At 37.3% G+C, this 22871-nt stretch overlaps 1 protein-coding gene across 2 annotated transcripts in view; it reads left to right on the top strand.

Annotated features, from left to right (window-relative positions):
• The window catches only part of LOC150080219 (protein lifeguard 2-like), a 178329-nt gene that overhangs the window by 135120 nt on the left and 20338 nt on the right, over positions 1–22871 (top strand). The window lies entirely within an intron of this gene.

Raw genomic sequence — 22871 nt, 5'->3', positions numbered from 1 at the left:
AATGGAGAAATCAATTAACCGCCAACTCTTAAACTACCTAGAAACCTTCCGTCTGATCAACAATTGCCAGTATGGATTCCGTCAGTGTCGATCCACTGATGATATTCTGGCTTATGTTACCCATTTATGGACTAATTCAATGGAAAAGTTAGGTGAAACACAAGCAGTTGCTCTTGACATCTCAATGGCTTTTGATCGTGTTTGGCATAAAGGTCTTCGAAACAAGTTTCAGCCTTGTGGTTTCCCTACTGTTTTTTGTAATTGGTTATCCAGTTTTCTCTCTGATTGCTCACTGAGGGTGATGGTAGATGGCTCTGTCTTATAACTTCTCCACTGATGCCGGTGTCCCCCAAGGTTCAGTTCTTTCCCCCACTCTTTTCCTCTTGTATACTAATGACCTTCTTCCATTGACTGGAAATCCTATCCACAGTTTTGCTGATAATAGCACACTGCATTCCACTTTCCATTTTGAGAAACCTTGTCCTGCTCAATCAGCTTCAACTTCTAGAAAATCTGCTACCAATTCTTTAAATGCTGATCTCCAGGTAATTGTCCAGTGGGGCAAAGACAACTTAATTGATTTCAATCCTTCTAAAACTCAGTCTTCGTTTAAATTTTTCCAAAAATGATTTTTCTGCTCCTATGCTTATCTTTGGTGACACTCCGATTTCTACGCAAAATGATATACAGTGGATTCCAAAATGATATACAGTGGATTCCGGTTATTTGGGCCACCGGTTAATCGAGGCAGCCGTTTATTTGGGGCAAATCTTAAAAAACAGAATCCAATCGAGAAAATAGCCAGGGTTCACTTCGCTTAATTGGGACAGCATGCCGTTTAATTAGGGCAGGAGACTGCAGCACTGGAGATTACCCTACGATTGTCTCCGACCGTACCACGTGGTCCAGTCGAAATTCTGGAGGTCACAATAATAAAAACAATTAGCAGTCACCTGTTTATTGGGCTTTTCTGTTAGTGAAATCTATCATAAACGGACAGGGGCATAAGGGGCTTAGAGGGGAACAGGTATCCTGTGTGTTATCAGACACTCAGCCTAAAAACACTGATGGATCCAATATCTCTCTATTACAGAAGATTTAGGAGAAGTCCGGTTGGCCTGCCTCCCTAAAATCTACTCATGCACACCTTCTCGATGGTAAGCCCTGTTACGTCACTTAGGTGGCAACGAACGTGTAGAGTGGTTCTCTTCAAGACGCCTCGTCAGCATGAAGAGGAAAAGACCAAACCCTCCAGCAATGAGAGCACAACAATACAAATGGCCCTCAGTCCCCAGCAGCTTTCACTCTCCCTCTTACGGCGGCGAGAGGATCAGAGTAGAAGCAGAGGGTGCTAAGAATCTCTGGGTACGACCAGGCTGCCATGCATGGAAATTGAACTTGGCCTGTTATAACGTACGATCACTCATCGGTGAAGACAGGATATTAGAGCTGGAAAAGGAATTAGAAAATGTGAATTGGAATATCATCAGTTTGGCTGAAACAAGAAGAAGGAATGAATCACTTATAAGTTTATCAAGTGGAAATCTGCTGTACACCAATGGAAACAGTGAAAGGAGTGAAGGTGGAGTTGGGTTTCTGGTCCATAAAGATTTTAAAAACAACATTTTGGAATTCAAAAGTACATCACCAAGGGTGTCAAGACTAATATTCAAGATTTCTAAGAGGTACAAGCTAAAGATTATAATGATTTATGCACCAACATCGAGCCATGATGATGAAGAGGTTGAAGAAATGTACACTGAAATTGAGAGTCTTCTAGATGAGCAGAAAACCCACTACACTATTATTATGGGGGACTTCAATGCTAAGGTTGGAAAAAGGCAAAACAGCGCAGAAAGAGGAACTATAGGAAATTTTGGAATTGGTGAAAGAAATAAGAGGTGAAAGACTTGTGGAATTTGCAGAATCTCAAGGACTGTCAGTAATGAACACTTTTTTCAAGAAAAGGGTGAACAGAAAGTGGACATGGAAGAGTCCAAATGGATTAACAACTAATGAAATCGACTTCATCCTCACTAACAGAAGATATATTGTGAATGATGTTACCGTCCTGAATAAGGTAAATGTTGGAAGTGATCACAGAATGGTAAGATGTACACTTGATATAGATGTAGGAAAGGAAAGGAAAAAACTGACTCGAGTAAATAATACAAAGGTCTTTGAAATAACAGAGGAGGAGAAAAAGCGGTATGTACTGGAACTTAAGAACAAGTTTGAGCTTCTGCAGACTGCTCAGGACCAAGATATCGACGAGGAATATTACAACTTTCTGAAAGTGATAAAGCCCAATAAACCTATAGGGAAACAGAAATCCAAAGAAGAAAAAATTAGTCAAGAAACACTTGTCATGATGAATCAAAGACGACAAATGAAGAGCAAGAAAAACACTGACAGGGAGAAAATTGAGTATACTGAGTTATGCAAAGCCATTAGAAAGAGACTCAGAGAGGACATAAGAAGATTTAACACAAGAAAAGTAGAACAAGCATTAAGGGAAAACAAAGGATTTAAATCAGAAGCCATGAGCAGTAATACAGAAATACAAATGATACTGAAACTGAAGAATAGCGATGGTGTACTTATAAACAGCAGAGAAGGCATAATTCAAATAGCAGAAGACTACTATAGAGAATTATACAAGGAGCGAGGGAATAATACCAGCAGTGGGGAAGATGGATTGCAAAGTAGCAACACATACGACATACCCGATATTCTTCCTGATGAGGTAGAACATGCATTGAAGAAAATGAAGAATCGGAAAGCCCCGGGGGAAGATGAAGTTACTGGAGAGTTGTTAAAATTGGGAGGAAGAGACATAACACAAAAACTGGCAAGGCTCTTCACAAAGTGCATTAGAAAAGGTGTGGTGCCTAAGCAGTGGAATAATGCAATCATAGTTTTGCTGCATAAGAAAGGAGATAAATCAGAAATTGGAAATTATAGACCAATTAGCTTGTTATCCCACATCTACAAGTTGTTCACAAGGGTCATTACTAACAGATTAGAAAGAATACTTGATGAGAATCAACCGAAAGAGCAAGCTGGCTTTAGGACAGGATTCTCAACTATGGATCACCTTCACGTAATATCACAGCTAATGGAGAAAGCAAATGAATACAAAACACCATTATGCCTGGCATTTGTGGATTATGAAAAGGCATTTGACTCCATACAGCATAAGGCAATGTTTCTGGCACTGGAAAGACAAGGCATAGATACTCCATATATTATGATTTTGAAGAAAATATATGAGAGTGCTACATCCTTTATTAGACTAGACAAAGACAGTAGCAAATTTAAAATCGAGAAAGGAGTTCGACAAGGAGACACTATCTCCGAAGCTGTTTACTGCTGCCCTTGAGGAAGCTTTCAGAAGATTAGACTGGTCGCAGAAAGGAGTCAATGTGAACGGAGAGTACCTAAACCATTTACGATTTGCAGATGACATTGTGGTCATAAGCCACGATCCCAAAGAATTAGAGGAAAATCTTAATCAGTTATGCACAGTTAGTAAGGATTTTGGACTAAAGATGAATATGGCTAAAACAAAAGTAATGATGAACAAGTATGCCACGGAAAGGGAAATAATGATTGAAGGAGCAGTAATTGAAAAGGTGGAGTCATATACTTATCTGGGACAAGTTATTAGCTGTAATAATGATAAATGGCTGGAAGTCAAGAGAAGAATAAATTTTGGATGGATAGCATTCAGGAAATATAGCCACATACTGAAGAGCAATATCCCAGTTTGTCTGAAACGTAAAATAATGAATCAATGTATACTCCCCACCATGACTTATGGAAGTGAAACTTGGGCACTCACCAAAAGAATGGAAGAGAAGCTGAGAACTACACAGCGAAGAATGGAATGAATTATATTGGGAATCAGACTGTTAGATAAGAAGAGAAACACATGGATTAGGCAGCAAACTCAGGTAAAGGACATTCTTATCAAAACTAAAGAACTAAAATGGTCTTGGGCAGGACACATAGCTCGAAGACATGATGACAGATGGACAAAGAAAATAACAGAATGGTACCCAAGAGGAGCTAGAAGAAAACCTGGAAGACAAAGGCGGAGATGGATAGATGAAATTCATGAGGTTTTGAGTAGTAAATGGATGGCCAGTGCTCAAAACAGAAGGAACTGGAAAGTTGCTGGAGAGGCCTTCATCCTGCAGTGGATTGAAAATGGCTGATGATGATGATGATCATAAACAGACAGTAAACTCGATCTTACTGAATTTGCGATTATACCAACAGCTGGAATTCTGTGGGTTATTATGGTGAAATGTCTTTGCACTTCCATGAAATCTTCAATCATATAAAAAAATTAATTTTCAGATCTTCTCTTCATTCCTATTTTTAAAGCTTTGTAACTCGTTACTCCATTCTCACTTGCACGTATTGTTTTACTTGCAATTTGTGTGCGCCGTGTTCTTTGTTATTGATTGCTTATCTTTTTACTGTTTTAAATTTTAACCTCCACCCACAAATGTCAGTGAACAGAAATGTCAACTAGTTCGTATGTACATATTACAGTTTGTATTAATTATTCCGATTGTCACGTATATTCTTCTGATTTTCACATATCATTTAATTTTTTAATTGGTAAGGTAATAAAGGGTAAATTTTTGCTTAATATACCTGCTTTTATAGCCTGTGGATAATATTCCTCCTATTTTTGCTAATTAGAATCGCTGTTTAATAGAATTAAAATTCATTCACAAACGTGATCACGATGACCGGCGCTTACTGCACATCGTATAGTGAACGGTACTTTGCTATGTTGAGTTCGTCGTAACATGATTTGATTGTACAGTGAACCAATTCTAAAGGGGGTGTACATTGTAATTTTAACTTTTTACGTGAAACTTCGGATAATTCGGGAAGCCGCTTAATCGGGCCAAAATGCACTAGTCCCAATGTGTCCCAAATAACCGGAGTGGACTGTATCTCTTTTGGGAATTACTCTGACTTCTAATCTCTCTTGGCACAAGCACAAATCTGCATCTAAAAAACTTGGTTTTCGCTTTCACTCTAAGCTTTACTTTTCTTCCAAACAGCTGTTCACTCTGTACAAATCGCAAATCCGCCCTACCATGGAATATTGTTCCCACATCTGGGGTGGTGCCCCCAAAACCTCTCTCAGGCTTCTTGATTCCATTCAGAAGAGGGTAGTTAGGTTAATTAATGATTCATCTCTAACAGAGTCTCTCCACTCACTGTCCCATAGATGTACTGTTTCTGCTGCATGCCTCTTCTACAGATACTTCCATGAGCACTGTTCTTCTGAATTGGCTTCTATAATTCCCGCTCTCTCTTTCAAAACAATCCGAACACGTGCCACCACCAGCCAACATCCATTTACTGTCCAACTTCAACTCACAGAACCAACTTTTCATCTTCCTCGTTTATTCATTCAACTGCTGTTTTCTCTAACAACCTTCTTTCATACGTAATTCCTGAAAATTACAGTCTACAGAAGTTCAAGTTCAATGTCAACAAATATCTTCTTTCGTCTTCTCAATCTCCAACCCAAGCACGGTACTAAGTACTATAGGTTCTAATACCTCTAGTGTTTGGGGTTTACATAAAAAAAATAAAAAATAAAATAAAAAAAAGAGATGATCCTGCTCAGTTAGCTGCCAAACTAAGTCAGCATATTGTTTCAACATTCACACATGAGAATTCTATAGGGAAGTGGAGAACAGAAGCTTATTAAACTCTAACAGGGTACTTAATGATTTTTTAATAACAGAGCAAAGTGGAGGAGAAATTGTTGAAGTTAAACATAAGAAAGGCACCTGGGGTGGATGGGATCTATCCAGTTTTATTAAAGCAGGTTGCAAAGGAATTAAGCAAACCCTTAGCCATAATAATGAAAGCATCAATGGACTTGAGATGTGTAAATGTATCTCCAATTCACAAAGGGGGATCAAAGGGTGACACGAGTAATTTCTTGTTAGTTTAACTTCTGTTTCTGGGAAAATAATGGAGTCATTGGTTAAAGAAGCATTACACGATCATCTAGATAAGACTTCAGTTATAGCTCGGACACAGCATGGGTTTGTTAAGGGGAAAGTCTTGTCTGACCAATTTAATTGGATACTGTGATGTGGTCACATAGGAACTGGATGCAAAAAATAATTTTGATATCATATACTTCGATTTTAGAAAAGCTTTTGACACGGTTGCATATGGAAGACTACTGTACGAATTGGAGCAGTATGGCATTAAGGGCAAATTGCTAGAAAGGGTAAAAGGTTGGTTGAGTAGAAGAAGGCAGAGTGGTAATGAATGGACACTACTCTTCATGGACTAATGTTCTTAGTGAAGTTCTCCAGAGTTCGATGTACAGCCCATTGTTTTGTATATTTATCATAGATATCGATGGAGGTATATCAGGCTTAATGTTGAGATTTGCATATTATACAAAGGTTGGCAGTGTTGTTAATGACAGTATAACCACTCCCCCACTTACGTAAGTGTTGCGTTCCACGGAACTCTATATAAGTCAAAATTTTACGTGTCAGAATTTCCCTAAATGCTTATGTAGCACTCAAAATTTGCAATTTGATTGAAGCAAAAAAGAAATGTTCGACGAACATGTAAATAGAATTATTTATTCAATTTTTTTTATCTCATGTGCAGGAAAAATTACAAAGAGAGAGAGAGAGAGGAGACAGGCATAACATCAGCAAGTTTTACCTTTCAAGCATTGTTTCCAGAATTAACTCTCCAGCTGATAAGCACGCTGCTGCAGAAGTTGAGGGCTATGGAGATTTAGGAGTTTTTCCCAACACATCACAAAATTTCTCTGCAACTGCAGAATCGGCACTGGCGACTTCACTGCATACTCTGTTTTGGAAACCAGTGCAATGCTTGAACCTATTAAACCACCCATTGCTGACCATGAACTTGGCTTGGGATTCGCCATACTTATCTTTAATATCTTCGTAAATACTTCTTGATTTTGCTTGAATGGTCATTAGACTCAGGGGCACTCGCTTCTGAATCTGATTTTCCATCCATATTATTAACAGCTGTTCCATCTTCAGTATAGCACCAGAACGCTGTTTTGTGATCACTGTTGATGTTAAGTGCATTGATCATTTGACATGTTCTTTTATACGTGCACTGTCCTTTAAAATAGTATTCACTGTTGAAGCAGCGAGACAATTCCCTTGCAATAGATGACAAACTTTGTTCTGCTTCATACTTAATCATTTTTCATCTTCATTTCTAAATCGATTTTGCAATTCCAGCACATGCACTTTCCATTGGTCACTTTCTCTTCATCATTGTAATACATAAATAGGAATGAAGAGAAGTTTCTGAAAATTTGTTTTTTATATAATTGAAGGTTTCAGTGAGGGGGAACACATTTCATCATAATAGCATAAAAACCCACACAATTGCAGTTATCAGTATTATTGCAAATGCAATAAGATCAAGTTTACTACCCATTTATAATTAGATGTGCTAACAGAAAAGCCAAATAAACCGGCAAGTGCAAATTGTTTTTATTGTTTTCTGGTCATGACCTTCAGAAACGTGCATTAGAAAAATATCACGAAGGCGTTAAAAATTGATTCCTATAATGGAAACATATAACGATGAAAGGGTAGGGCAATTTCTATTATAAATATAGTCAGTCCTCGTATAACGTGTATTTATACTACACGAATTCTGTTCGTATATAACATGAACCGAATTTGCTTATGCACGATTTGCCTTTGTGTTTACAAGAAACGGCAGTCAAACATGGAATCACCCCAACTAAATGCAGCATGTAGGAATGAAGAGAAGATTTCTGAAAATGTATTTGTTTTTATATCAATGAAGGGGAAACACATTTCACCATAATAACGTAAAATCCCACACAATTCCAGCTATCGGTATATCGCAAATGCAATTAGATCGAGTTTACTACCAGTTTATAACAGATTCCGCTAGCAGAAATGCAACTGGAAAGTGTTTTTATTATTTTATGGTAGTAACCCCCAAAAATGTGCTTTAGTAAAATGTGAGCTAGTGAGGTGTTAATAGTGTCTCTGCCTTTATGGTGTTGTTTATTCAGTTGCTACATGCGTGCAGTTTTGTTTGTATGTATCAAGCATGTCTCCTCATTTTGTAATTGTGCTTTATTCCTTAAAAATGAGTAAAATACTTAAAAGGTGTGAAAAGGAAGCATCCTGGTGAAGACACTACAGGTTCAGAGAGAAAAAGAAAAGCAATATCGATAGACCGAGGCAGACTGAGTCAAAAATTCTTACCCAGGAAAATTTGTAGTGGCTTCATACTAGCATTTATGGCCAAAGTCACCGGCCTCCATTGTCTTCTGGCCTCCGGCTCACCGGGGTTTCCCTGGTAAGGCTTATGGCCAGTCCGCCTCTATCGATAGAGAAAAAAATATGAAATTGTGAAACACTTTGAGCTAAATGAAAGACCATGTTATATTGCATGTGCTACAAGCCTAAATGAGGCAAACCCAAAAATTAGAAAGAATGCAGAGAAAATAAAAACTTTCATAGCAAGAATAACTCAAAGTGTAATTAAAATCCATTAGATCAAGACACAAAGAACTGTAAGAGATGGAACGGATGTCATCTGTTTGGATAGAAAATCAAACAAAGAACAAGTCTGCTTATGATAGATGCAAAAGCATTGGCAATATTTTATTACGTAATAGTCGCAATGAAATACGTATTTTATTACGATTATTAATTGTGTTTGGTAATGTTTTGGTTACAAATGTGTGTTCAATCTTGGGTAGTCGGTACCTAACCCTGTTTTTCCCATTAGGCCTGTTATTTGTATTGCACGAGGGTTTCTAGGAACACAGCTATTGTGCTATATGAGGGCAGACAGACTGTATGACCTTTTAGAGAGATAAATAGCTTAGTAATATATAGCAAAATTTTCAACTTCCAACGAATTGGAACGAATAAAAAAAAAAAAAAAGTGTTATTGGGTTCACATTACGATATTTTCACGATACCTCCATTTATTCCTGTGGGGTGCAAAATACATTTCCACGATTTTTTTACGTTTGCACTGGCCGGCAAAAATTTACGTAAAGTTGAATTTCCATAAATTGAGTTACGTAAGTTGGGGAGTTCCTGTACTTGATTTCAGGAAAGCGTTTGATAATGTTGTACATGGAAGTCTGCTGTACAAATTGGAGAGTTATGACATTAAGGATAAGTTGCTACAATGGATAAAGGGATGGTTGAGTGGGAGATGGCAGAGAGTGGCAATCAATGGACACTGCTCTTCGTGAACAAATGTTCTTAGTAGAGTTCCCCAGGGTTCGGTGCTGGGCCCATTGTTTTGTGTATTCATGAGTGATATTGAGGAATGTTATATCAGGATTAATGTTCAAGTTTGCAGATGATACAAAGGTTGGCAGGTTTGTTAACGACAGTAAAGACAGTATGCTACCCCAACTGGATCTAGAAAAGTTGAGCAGATGGGCTGAGAAGTGGCAACACATTGACAAATGCAAAGTACTGCATACGGGTAGCGATAACTGAAGAGAAGCGTACCAACTCTGTGGTACTACACTCAGGGAAGTGGAAAGTGAAAAAGACCTGGGGGGTAATTGTGCAGTCAAAAATGAATTTTGCTGAGCAGTGCAGATGGGCTGCCAGGGCAGGTCATGGAGTCTTGTCAATGATATATAGGAATTTTGCTAGCAGGGACAAGGGAGGTGATTATCCCGTTGTACAAGGCAATGGTCAGGCCACACCTAGAGTACTGTGTAAAGGTCTGGAGGCCTCATTTTTCGAAGGATGTAGAGTTGCTAGACGAGTACAAAGAATAGCAACAAGATTGGTGAAGGGAACAGAGGGTGGTCTTACCAAGAAAGGCTTAAGTTCTGCAAATTGCAGTGCCTGGAGAATAGTCATCTGCGAGGTGATCTGATTGAAATGTATAAGGCCTTGAATGGGTTGAGCAAGCTGAATTCTGATGGGATTCTTCCTCTTGTTCAGACTAAGACCTGAGGGGGCACAGTTTCAAATTGAGGAAAGATAGCTGTAGAATAAATGTGCGGAAATTTGCCTTTAGCCAGTGGGTAGTTCATTGGTGGAATGGGCTTACATATTTTGTTGTGGAAGCTAATAGCATAATTTAAGGCTGAACTGGACAGGCATTTGGAACAAATAGAGGGGTGAAATGGGAGCGTGTTTTTTTTTTTTTTTTTGGATGATGCTACATAAGCTTGCTTTCTTGCATCATATGCCTCTGCTAATTCTATTAATATATGGGATATCTATGCCTTGTCTTTCCATTGCCCGAAACATTGCCTTATGCTGTAAGGAGTCAAATGCCTTTTCATAATCCACAAATATTAGGCATAATGGTGTTTTATATTCATTTCCTTTCTCCATTAGCTGTGATATTACGTGAAAGTGATCCTTAGTTGAGAATCCTGTCCTAAAGCCAACTTGGTCTTTCAGTTGATTCTCATCAGGTATTCTTTCTAATCTGTTAGTAATGACCCTTGTGAACAACTTGTAAATGTGGGATGAGGGGAACAGGCCTTCTATGTGTTATCAGACACTCAGTCTAAAACACTGATGGATCCAATATGTTGCTATTTCAGAAGATTTAGGAGAAGTCTGGTTGGCCTGCCTCCCTAAAATCCACTCGTGCACCTTCTTGATGGCAAGCCTTGTTACATCACTTAGGTTGCAACAAATGTGTACCGTGGTTCTCTTCAAGACACCTAGTCAGCATGAAGAGAAAAAGACCAAACCCTCCAGCACATGACAGCACAACAAAACAAATGGCCCTCAGTCCCCAACTGCTTTCACTCCCTCTCTTATGGCAGTGAGAGGATCAGAGTGGAAGCAGAGGGTGCTGAAAACCTCTGGGTATGACAAGGCCACCATACATGGAAACTGAACTTGGCCTGTTACACCGCAAGATCACTCGTCAAGACAGGATATTAGAGCTGGAAAAGGAATTAGAAAATATGAATTGGAATATCATCAGTTTGGCTGCAACAAGAAGAAGAAATGAATCACTTATAAGTTTATCAAGTGAAAATCTGCTGTATGCCAATGGAAACAGTGAAAGGAGCGAAGATGGAGTTGGCTTTCTGGTCCATAAAGATATAAAAAGCAACATTTTGGAATTCAAAAGTACATCACCAAGGGTGTCAAAACTACTACTCAGGATTTCTAAGAGGTACAAGCTATAGGTTATAATAATTTATGCACCAACATCCAGTCATGATGATGAAAAGATTGACGAAATGTACACAGAAATTGAGTCTTCTAGACGAGCAGAAAACCCACTACACTATCATTATGGGGGACTTCAATGCTAAGGTTTGAAAGAGACAAAACAGTGCAGAAAGGGGAACTATAGGAAATTTTGGAATTGCTGAAAGAAATGAAAGAGGTGAAAGACTTGTGGAATTTGCAGAATCGCGAGGATTATCAGTAATGAACACTTTTTTTCAAGAAAAGGATGAACAGAAAGTGGACATAGAAGAGCCCAAATGGATTAACAACTAATGAAATCGACTTCATCCTCACTAACAGAAGATATATCGTGAATGATGTTACTGTCCTCAACAAGGTGAATGTTGGAAGTGATCACAGAATGGTAAGATGTACACTTGATATAGATGTAAGAAAAGAAAGGAAAAAACTGACTCGAGTAAATAATATGAAGGTCTTTGAGATAACCGAAGAGGAGAAAAAGCAGTATGTACTGGAACTTAAGAACAAGTTTGAGCTTCTGCAGACTGCTCAGGACCAAGATATCGATGAGGAATATTACAACTTTCTGAAAGTGATAAAGCCCAAGAAACCTATAAGTAAAAAGAAATCCAAAGAAGAAAAAATTAGTCAAGAAATACTTCTCTTGATAAACCGAAGACGATAAATGAAGAGCAAGTTAAACACTGACAAGGAGAAAATTGAGTATACTGAGTTATGCAAAGCCATTAGAAAGAGACTCAGAGAGGACAAGAAAAGTAGAACAAGCATTAAGGGAAAACTAAGGACTTAAATCAGCAGCCATGAGAAGTAATACAGAAAGACAAATGATACTGAAACTGAAGAATACCGATGGTGTACTTATAAATAGCAGAGAAGGCATAATTCAAATAGCAGAGGGTAAGACTACTATAGAGAATTATACAAAGGGTGAGGGAATGATGCCAGCAATGGGGAAGATGAATCGCAAATTAGTAACATATACAACATACCTGATATCCTTCTCAATGAGGTAGAACATGCATTGAAGAAAATGAAGGATCAAAAAGTCCCAGGGGAAGATGAAGTTACTGTAAAGTTGTTAAAATTGGAAGGAAGAGACATGACACAAAAACTGGCAAGACTCTTCACAAAATGCATTAGAAAAGGTGTGATTCCTAAGGAGTGGATCGAGTTTACTACCCATTTATAGCAGATTGCACTAAAAGAAAAGCCCAATAAACTGGGAAGTGCAAATTGCTTTTATTGTTTTATGGTAGTGACCTCCAGAAATGTGTTTTAGAAAAATATCACATAGGCGTTCAAAATTTATTCTTATAACGGGAACATATGATAATGATGAAAGTGTAGTGCAATTTTCATTATAAAAACGACATTTTAGAGAGAGATAAATAGCTTAGTTATGTTGTGAAAATTTCAACTTCCTAGGGCTTGGAACGAAATACCAAAAAAAACCAAAAACAATGTGTTATTTTAGGTTCACATTATATTTTCAAGATACCTCCAAAATACGTTTCCACAATTTTTTTAAGTTTGCACCGGCTGGCAAAAACTTACGTAAAGAGTATTATAAAAGCCAGGGAGTGACTGTAATGACAGTTTTCTTACTGCAATAGGATCTAGAAAAGTTGGACAGATGGTCTGAGAAGGAGAAACTGAATTTTAACATTGACAAAATGCAAAGTACTACATATGGCAGCAGTAACCTCAGAGAAATGTACCAGCTGGATGGTTTTACACTCAGGGAAGTGGAGAATGAAAGAGACCTGGGCTAATTGTGCAGTCAGATATGAGTTTTCTGAGCAGTGCAGACAGGCTGCAAGAGTAGCTCATTGGGTCTTGTCTATGATATATAGGAATTTTGCTAGCAGGGATAAGGAAGTGATTATCCCATTGTACAAGGTAATGGTCAGGGCACACCTTGAGTACTGGGTACAAGTCTGGCAGCCTCATTTTAGGAAGGATGTAGAATTGCTATAACGAGTACAGAGAAAGGCAATGAGACTGCTGAGAGGAACAAAGGGGTGCTCTTATGAATAAAGGCTTAATTTCTGCAAATTGCAGCATCTGGAGACTAAGCACCTGTGAGGTGTGTAAGGCCTTGAATGGACTGAGCAGGCTCTATTGCTGATGATATTCTTCCTCTTGCTCAGATTACAAACCTGAGGGGGATTAAACTGAAATTGAGGAAAGACTGTTATCAAATAGATGTGCAGAAATGCCTTTAGCCAGTGAGTAGTTGATTGCTTGAACAGACTTCCATCTGTTGTTGTGTAAGTTGATAGCTTAAATAAATTCAAGGAAGAAGTGGACAAACATTTTGGAGTGAATGTATGGATGAAATAGGAAGTTTTTATTTTTTTTTGGCTGATGCTGTATAGGCTTGCTTTCTTACATCATATGCCTCTACTAATGCTAATTGTGTTTATTTTATTTATTTTTTTTTTTTGCACATTGATGAATTAGTATGCCTATTACATGAATCACCTTTTCAAGCACCAGCAGTAGTTAGTCCTCATTAAAGAACAGTGTATATTGATAACTGCTTTGTCTTTTTCCACTCCACCATCCATTTATCCATAATGCTAACTTGTCCCTAATGCCACACTGCTTCAATTTGTATAGCAGACCATTATGTGGAACAGTATCAAAAGCTTTTGATATCTGATTTTGAATCAGATAGGGTACTATGACGCAGAAATTTCTTTCTTGTCACAAGTTTCATGTCTTTAAATACTGGTTTCTTATTAAACCTTGTGTTGTTATATATATATATTGGTTTAAAGTTCGGATAAAGAATTTCTTAAGTAGCACATTATATTACATAGGCTATCTGATCCTGTCTTATAGATAGCATTAACAGAGGTATATAATGCAAGAAAGCAAGCTTATATAGCATCAGCCAAAAAAAAAAAAAGTAACTTCCCATTTCACCCATCCATTTCCTTTAAATGTTTGCCACTTCTTCCTTGTATTTATTGAAGCTATCCCACAACAGATGGAAGTTTTTTTTTTTTTTTTTTTTTAGCAATCAACTACCCACTAGCTTAAGGCAAATTTCTGCGCATCTATTCTACAACTGTCTTTCCTCAATTTGAGTTTATGCCACCTCACATTTGTAATCTGAGCAAGAGAAAGTATCCCATCAGCATTGACCCTACTCAAACTATAGCCTTATACACCTCAATCAGATTACCTTTCAGTCAGATCACCTAGTCTTCTGATGCTGTAATTTGCAGAAATTAAGCCTTTCTTGGTAAAAGCACCCTTTTTTTTTCCCCCTCACCAGTCTTGTTGCCCTTCTCTGTACTTGTTCTAGCAACTCTACATCCTTCCTAAAATGAGACCTTTATGCAATGCTCAAGGCGTGGCCTGACCATTGCCAAAGGGATAATCACCTCCTTATCCCTGATAGCAAAATTCCTGTAAATCATTGACAAGACCTCACGACCTGCTCTGGCAGCCTATCTACACTGGTCAGAAAACTTCATATCTTACAGCACGATTATCCACAGGTCTTTTTCATTCTCCACCTGAGTGTAGTACCACACAGTTGGTACATTTCTCTGGGGTTATTGCTACCCATATGCAGTACTTTGCATTTGTCAATGTTAAACTTCAGTTGCCACTTCTCATCCCATCTGTCCAACTTTTCTAGATCCTGCCAACCTTTGTATCATCAGCAAACCTCAACATTAAGCCTGATATACCTTCATCAATATCATTGATAAATATACAAAACAACAATATTAGTAAAATAATAAGAGGAGTTTACCTCAATATACAAAACAACAATGCGCCCAACACCGAAACCTCGGGGACTCCACTAATAACATTAGTCCACGAAGAGCAGTGTCCATTGTTTAAACTCTCCATCTTCTCCTGCTCAACCATCCTTTTATCCATTGTAGCAACTTACCCTTAATGCCATACTGCCCCAATTTGTACAGTACTCTTCCATGTGCAACAGTATCAAAAGCTTTCCTGAAATCAAGTACAGTTATCCCTCGATTTGTGCAGTCAGGTATTTACTAACAAAATTTTAGATTGTGTGGCAAGTTTTGCTACGTGTGCAATTTTTTTAATAAAGCTTCAAAAATAGGAATGAAGAGCAGATTTTGAAAATCTGTTTTTTACATAATTAAAGATTTCATTTGAAGGGGAAACATTTCACCATAATAATGTAAAATCCCACAGAATTCCAGCTGTCAGTTATTGCAAATGCAATAAGATTGAGTTTACTACCATTTATAATAATTTGTACTAACAGAAAAGCTCAATAAACCAGAAAGTTCAAATTGCTTTATGGTCGTGACCGCCAGAAATGTGTTTTAGAAAAACATCACAAAAGTGTTCAAAATTGATTCCAAACATAGCAATAATGGTGGTGTTTATCTGGTTATTTTTGAAACAACTTCCTAATTCAGAAATCTCATTCACCAGTTATTCTGTGTTAGCTGCTCAGACAGAATCTTTTTCTGGTTTGCGTGACAGTTTTTTAATCAGTAAGCATTTTTTTTTTTGCAATGCTTACTGATTATAAAGTGTGCATGCCTAAATGAACAGAGCTACAACAAAAAAAAAATTTAATTTAGAGGAAAAATTAAAAATCTTTAAGGAGTTAGAAAATGGCAAAAAGGTTGTGATATTGGGCAAGAAATACAGCATAAATGAATCTAGCATTCGATGAATTAGAGAAAATGCTGAGAAAATTAAAAGTTCAGTTATCTGTCCCACATCATTGGTTGCAAAAGCACTACAAAAGTGAGAAATCCTTTAATAGAGAAAACTGAAAAATTACTTTCTTTCTGGATAGATCTTAATCAAAAAAGAATGCCTCTTAGTTCAGATATTATTCGTGCCAAAGCTTTTCAAATTTTTAATTGCTTACAAGAAGAAGCTGGTCCATCCAATGCAAGACGTCTTTCAAACCAGTAAGGGTTGGTTTGAAAATTTTAAAAAATGTCAGTCTTCACAATCTAAAATTAATGGTCGAAGCAACCAGTGCAGATACAGAAGGTGCTTCTTTGTATCTGAAAACTTTAAAGGATGTTATTGAAACTGAGGGCTATCTAGCAAGTCAAGTGTTTAATGCTGATGAGACTGGCTTATTTTAGAAGTGTATGTCAAGCCAAACATTCATTTCAAAAGAAGAGAAAACTACCCCAGGTTTCAGAGCTGCAAAAGATAGATTAACACTTTATGTGGCAATGCAGAGGGTGACTAAGTGTAAACTGCTTCTAATTTATACATCAGAAAATCCTCGTGCTTTTAAAGAAATATCAAAGAAAGCACCTTACCAGTTCATTGCAAATCAAGCAAAAAAGCCTAGATGACAGCTAAAATCTTCGAGGATTGGTTCTTAAATTGCTTTTGTTTCAAAGCAAAAAGATATTGCCTGAAGAAGAACGTAGCATTCAAAATCTTATTCATTCTTGACAATGCACCCAGTCATCCTGCACAATTTTCTGATCTGCACCCATGTGAAAGTTACCTTTTCTTCCAGCGAATACAAGTTCATTAATTCAGCCAATGGACCAAGGTGTTATAGCTTCCTTTAAACATTATTTCCTAAGAAGATCTTTTTTACAATTGGTAGAAGCTACTGATGGAATAAGCAGTCTTTCAATTCAAGATTATTGGTGGAATTATAACATTCTTGATGCTGTAAAAAAGATTGAGTTTGCGTGCGTTCAAGTTAAGAACTCAATGAATGCAGTGTGGAAAAAGCTGTGGCCACAAAGCTGAACTAAATAAGCCATTGTCGATATGCTGGAGGTAGCTGAGATTGTGAGAATTGGCAAAATTATTAGCGGAGAGGGATTTGAAAACTGGAACCAGCAGTCCTTGAATCTTATAAAGAACAGTTATCAGTGGACGATATTTTTTCACAATGTGAATAACATAACAAAAATGATAAAATTGAAGAAGATGCACACAAAAAGTTGACCGCGAAGAGACTAGCTGAGCTTTTAAGACTTGCAAATCAGTTTAGCCAAGAAGCTCTGGATATGGATAATAATAATAATTTGGAGAGGAGTTTAAATTTCTGCAAGAACTTTATCATTAGCTTTAGGTCCTTATGAAGAAATTTATAGAGAAAACAGCATGTTTATAAGCATACAATTTTAACTAATTTTTTCCAAAAAGTGCCAGATGCTGTTTCAAGTTTATCACAGGAAAACAGTGACGAAGAAGCAATGAATTTAAATTAAAAATCTAGAGGTATGTATTAGCAAGATTAATTTGATGGACATGTTTCTAATTTTTTTTATTTTTTCTTACCGAATGAAGTCAGTTTTTTTTTTTTTCCAATTTATTTATTTATTTATTTTTTTTTTTTTTTTTTTTTTTTTTTTGTGTGCAAAAACAGAACCCTCAATTATGTCATGTAAACTACATTTTCCATTGTGCAGATTTGGACTTCACTGTGTTTTCCCGGAATGTAACCCCAGTGCAAATTGAGGGATGACCACATATGATATCAAAATTATTTTTTGCATCCGGTTCCTTTGTGATGACATCATAGTATTCAATCAAATTGGTCAGACAAGACTTCCCCATGCTGTGTCTGAAATATTACTCCAGTCTTGTCTAGATGATCCTGCAATTCTTCTTTAACCAGTGACTCCATTATTTTCTCCAGAACAGAAGATAAACTAACAGGTCTGTTGTAATTACTTGTGTGTCACCCTTTGATCCCCATCCCCCTTTGTGAATTTGCAATTCATTTGCACATCTTCAGTCTATGGAGACCTCATCTGAGTCCAGGATGCTCTCATAATTATGACTAAGGGTTTGCTTACTTCTATTGCTGCCTCCTTTAATATAACTGGATAGATCCCATCCACCCCAGGTGCCTTTCTTATGTTTAACTTCAACAATTTCTCCTCCACTTTGCTCTCAGTTATTACAAAATCATTTAGCTCCTAGCAAGAGTTTGATAAACTTCTGGCATTCCTCTCTCTCTCTCTGAATAACTCTTCATGTGTTAATGTAGATGCAAAATACTCATCAGTTTGTCAGCTACCTCAACAGGATCATTACCAATCGAACCATTGGTATCAAGTGGACAAATCTGATTCATCCCCTTCCTTCTAGAGTTTAAATAAGTAAAACTTCTTTGCTGTTTTTCCTTGCATCCTTTGCCAAAGATTTCTCATCTGCTTTCGCTTGCCTAACCTCCTTTGTGACTTGATTACAGATTAGTTTATATCTACCATAGTCTTCTGTGTCACCTGATAATTTATTAAGTATATGTATCCCACGTATTTTTGTTCTCTACCACGATTCTCTTTGTTTCATCTGACATCCATTTAGGCCTAAACCTTGAATGGTATTTCTTAGTTGGGACACAAAACCTAGTAGCTTCCAAGATTATTTCTTTGGATGCATCCCATTTAGAATTTGCTGTTGGTAACATCATCAGTTGGTCACATTGTAAAGAATTTAAAAACTGTGTGCGACCACTGTATTAACCTTTACAAAAGCAAAAACCCCTTCCCTTTCTCCTGGATGGTAGTTACATCTTTGAATAAATCCCGCATCAACACACTGTGATCACTGCAGGATGAAGGCCTCTCCAGCAACTTTCCAGTTCTTCTGTTTTGTGCAATGGTCATCCATTTACTACCCACAAACTTTTGAATTTTATCTGTCCATCTCCATTGTCTTCCAAGTTTTCTTTTATCTCCTCTTGGATACCATTCTATAATTTTCCTAGTCCATCTGTCTTCTTATCTTTGAGCTTTATCCTGTCCAATTCCATTTCAGTTTTTTAGTTTTGATAATAATGTCCTTTATTTGTGTTTGCTGCCTAATCCACGTGTTTCTCTTATCTAACAGTCTGATTCCTAATATAATTCTTCCATTCTTCACTGGATAGTTTTCAGCTTCTCTTCCTTCTTTTGGTGAGTGCCCAAGCTTCACTTCCATAAGTCACGGTGGGGAGTATACATTTGTTCATTATTTTACCTCTCAGACAAATTGGGATATTGCTCCTGTGTGACTATTTCCTGACTGCTAACCATCCGAAATTTATTCTTCTCGACTTGTAGCCATTTATCATTGACCTCTCCAAGATAAGTATACGAATAAAGACCTGTCCAAGATAAGTATATGAATCCACCATTTCAATTTCTACTCCTTCAATGATTATATCACTTTCTGTGGTATACTTGTTCATCATTACTTTTGTTTTAGCTATATTCATCTTTAGTCCAAAATCCTTACTAACTGTGCATAAGTGATTAAGGTTTTCCTCCAATTCTTCAGGATTGTGGCTTATGATCACAATGTCACCTGCAAATCGTAAATGTTTAGATATTCTCCATTCACATTGAATCCTTTCTCTGACCAGTTCAATCTTCTGATAGCTGAAGGGCAGCTTCCTCAAGTAAACAACTTCGAAGGTATTTTGTCTCCTTGTCAAATGCCTTTCTCAGTTTTAAATTTGCTACTGTCCTTGTCTAGTCTAATAAAGGGGTTAGCATCTCAAATATTTTCTTCAAAATCAATGTATGTGATCTATGCCTTGTCTTTCCAGTGCCCGAAACATTGCCTTATGCTGTATGGAGTCAAATGCCTTTTCATAATTCACAAATGCCAGGCATAATGGTGTTTTATATTCATTTGCTTTCTCCATTAGCTGTGAATTACATGAAGGTGATCCATAGTTTAGAATCCTGTCCTAAAACCAGCTTGCTCTTTCGGTTGATTCTCATCAAGTACAGGTTGGCCTCGATTAACGCAATTAATTCGTCCCGCGAGCGCATCGTACAAAACGGAAATGCGTTAATCGAATATAATAATCAATAGGAAAAATTATAATTGGTCCTTGACCTTCTGGAATGTCCATAAAGAATTTTAAAAATACCTTTTAAATAACTTTTTAACTCTATACAATGTAAAAGATAATGAAAATAATTATGGAATGGAATAAAATTTGTATTGCATAAAACAGCGGTTCCCAAACTGCGCGCCGCGGAATATTTTAAATTTTCGAGGGAAACACAGTGATACTCTACATCTGTCAGACACCGCACGAACTACTAGCTCGAGGTAGTTCACAGTTTCAGCATTTCTTATTAAGTTGTTTAGACCTAACTACTAAACGGAACTGTTAGGTATTTCTTTTGGTCTGGGTGAGCCTTGAAAAAATTACTGAGACACTAAGAGCACCGTGAACCGAGAAAGTTTGGGAACCTCTGACATAAAATACACAATGAAGAAATGACTGTTGCGGAAATATTTGAACAGTGTTGACTTTCTCTTTTCATCAATCAATTTCCGATAGCCAACAACAATCTTCTCTGGGCCCTGGTGAAATAAATGTCTCAGAGAACCTCAAACCTGTATACAGGTCTGGAGGCCTCATTTCAAGAAGGATGTAGAGCTGCTGGAACGAGTACAGAGAAGGGCAGCAAGATTAGTAAATGGAACAAAGGGGTGCTCTTACGAAGAAAGGCTTAAGTTTTGCAGATTACAGTGTCTGGAGACTAGGCACCAGCGAGGTGATCTGATAGAGGTGTATAAAGCCTTGAATGGTTTGAGCATGCTCAATGCTGATGGGATTCTTCCTCTTGCTCAGAATAATCACCTGAGAGGGCATAAATTCAAGAGAAAAGACAGATGTAGGATAGATGTGTGGAAATTTGCCTTTAGCCAGCGGGTAGTTGGTTGGTGGAACAGCCTTCCATCCCTTGTCGTGGAAGTTGATAGCCTAAATAAATTTAAGGCTCAGCTGGACAGGTATTTCGAACGAACAGAGGGGTGAAGTGGAAGTGTTTTTTTTTTTTTTTTGGCTGATACTGCATAAGCTTGCTTTTTTGCATCAAATGCCTCTACTAATGCTAACCTTTTGTTTGAGGTTCTATGCGATAGAAAAGATTTCATCTAATTCTTTTACCGTTATCTCCTTCGTGGTAACATTTTCAACTGGCTCATTTAAAATTTTGAATTTTTATGCAAGTGTGCATTGACTTTATTAACAGGAGACAAACAAGTAACACATCTTCTTCCGATGGTTGATGGAACAGACCGAGGCGGGCTGCAGGCAAACATTTGTTTATTGACTGTATGACTCGCGGTAAGCTTAACGTGTAACTAAAACTTTTTCAACTATTGCATAAAAAAAAAAAAATCGCATTAACTGGAAATTTGCATCGTGTAAAGTGAAAAGTGGTATAATTTTTCAAATAGCGTTAACTGAAAATCGCATTAATTGAACTCGCGTTATGCAAGGCCTGCCTGATTTCTTTCTTGATAAAGGAACCACTGCCACCTAGTGGTTCTGTTTATCTGCAAATTCTTAATGAATGAATAATCACTGCTGATAATCAGATCAAGGATATTACTCCATCTGGTTGCCTCTTGAACATGCTGCTGTAGAAACTATCATCCAGTAAATCCACAAAAGTCTTGCTAGTGTGTGAGTGACCAACCCACAAGTTCCAGTTGATATTAATGACCTGAACATATTAATGGATTAAGGATAATTCAGAATTTAATATAAAACTTAACTGTAGTGTTCATGTTGTGTATTGTCAACCTTTATTAATTTCTCTTTGTACATAATTTTGTAGAACCCAAAAACCCAAGCCCACAGATGGATTTCTATATTGAAATTCGAAATGAGACACTTTTATTTGACTGTTCGACTGTTTGTGGTCTAATTGTGCCAATTTCCATTGCATACCAATAAACTAATTAAACAATAAAAATTAATAATAAAAAGAAAAAGAATCTGTTTCTCTCCTCACATAGGTAACTGTCTAGCTGACCTTTAAATTTTCATAAGCTTCTTAGCTTTATAACTATCCCCAGAGATAACTTGTACGAGTTATAAACAACACGTTGGCTAAAAGAAAACTTTCTTTGATCCAGTCTAAATCTTACTCTTAGCAGTTTTAATTTATGGCCTCTAGTACTGGAATCATAACAGAAAATTTCACCTTCATTCATTTTGCTATTCCCATTTCAGATCTTTATAAACCTGAACCAGGCTCCTTCGAGGCATCTGGTTGCTGGACTCTATAACCACAACACTTGGCTATGGAGTTCAGTTCAAAGTCTTTCCTCATATGGGTGCCCTTTTTGCAGATCTCACCAAGCAGGTTATCCCCATCTTTGGACCCTTTAAAGAAAGTTATGTTTTTTATGTTTGGTATCCTCACTTAAACATAGTATTCCAGGTGCAGCCTTACAACTGCCTTATACAGTGAGATTGACTTCCCTATCTCTACAAGAAAATGTGTGATAAATCATTGATAGAACACCATTAACCTTCCTTGCCATCTGTTCCATTGGGTCATGCAATTAAACGATGAATAGACTCAATTTGGCCTCAGTTGCCCTTGTGTCTCCGAACCCAATAACAACAACAACATCTGTTCCATACTGCTTAGAGAACTTCATGTCTGACTGTATTGTAACTCCCAAATCCCTTTCTTCTTTTACTGTTTTTAATTCAGCCATGCTGTTATAAGTGTAAGATCTTGAATTTTATTGCATTGAAACATAGCTGACAGTTTTTAGATCATCCTTGAAACATGTCCAAGTCATCCTGAAGGGGTACTGCTTGGTAACCTGTCTCAATCTTTATTGCAAATACAA

This window comes from Mastigoproctus giganteus, chromosome 9 (genome assembly GCF_048544385.1).
Source record: "Mastigoproctus giganteus isolate SK-2022 chromosome 9, ASM4854438v1, whole genome shotgun sequence".
NCBI lineage: Eukaryota > Metazoa > Arthropoda > Arachnida > Uropygi > Thelyphonidae > Mastigoproctus > Mastigoproctus giganteus.
This window is presented reverse-complemented; position numbering and strand designations above follow the sequence as displayed.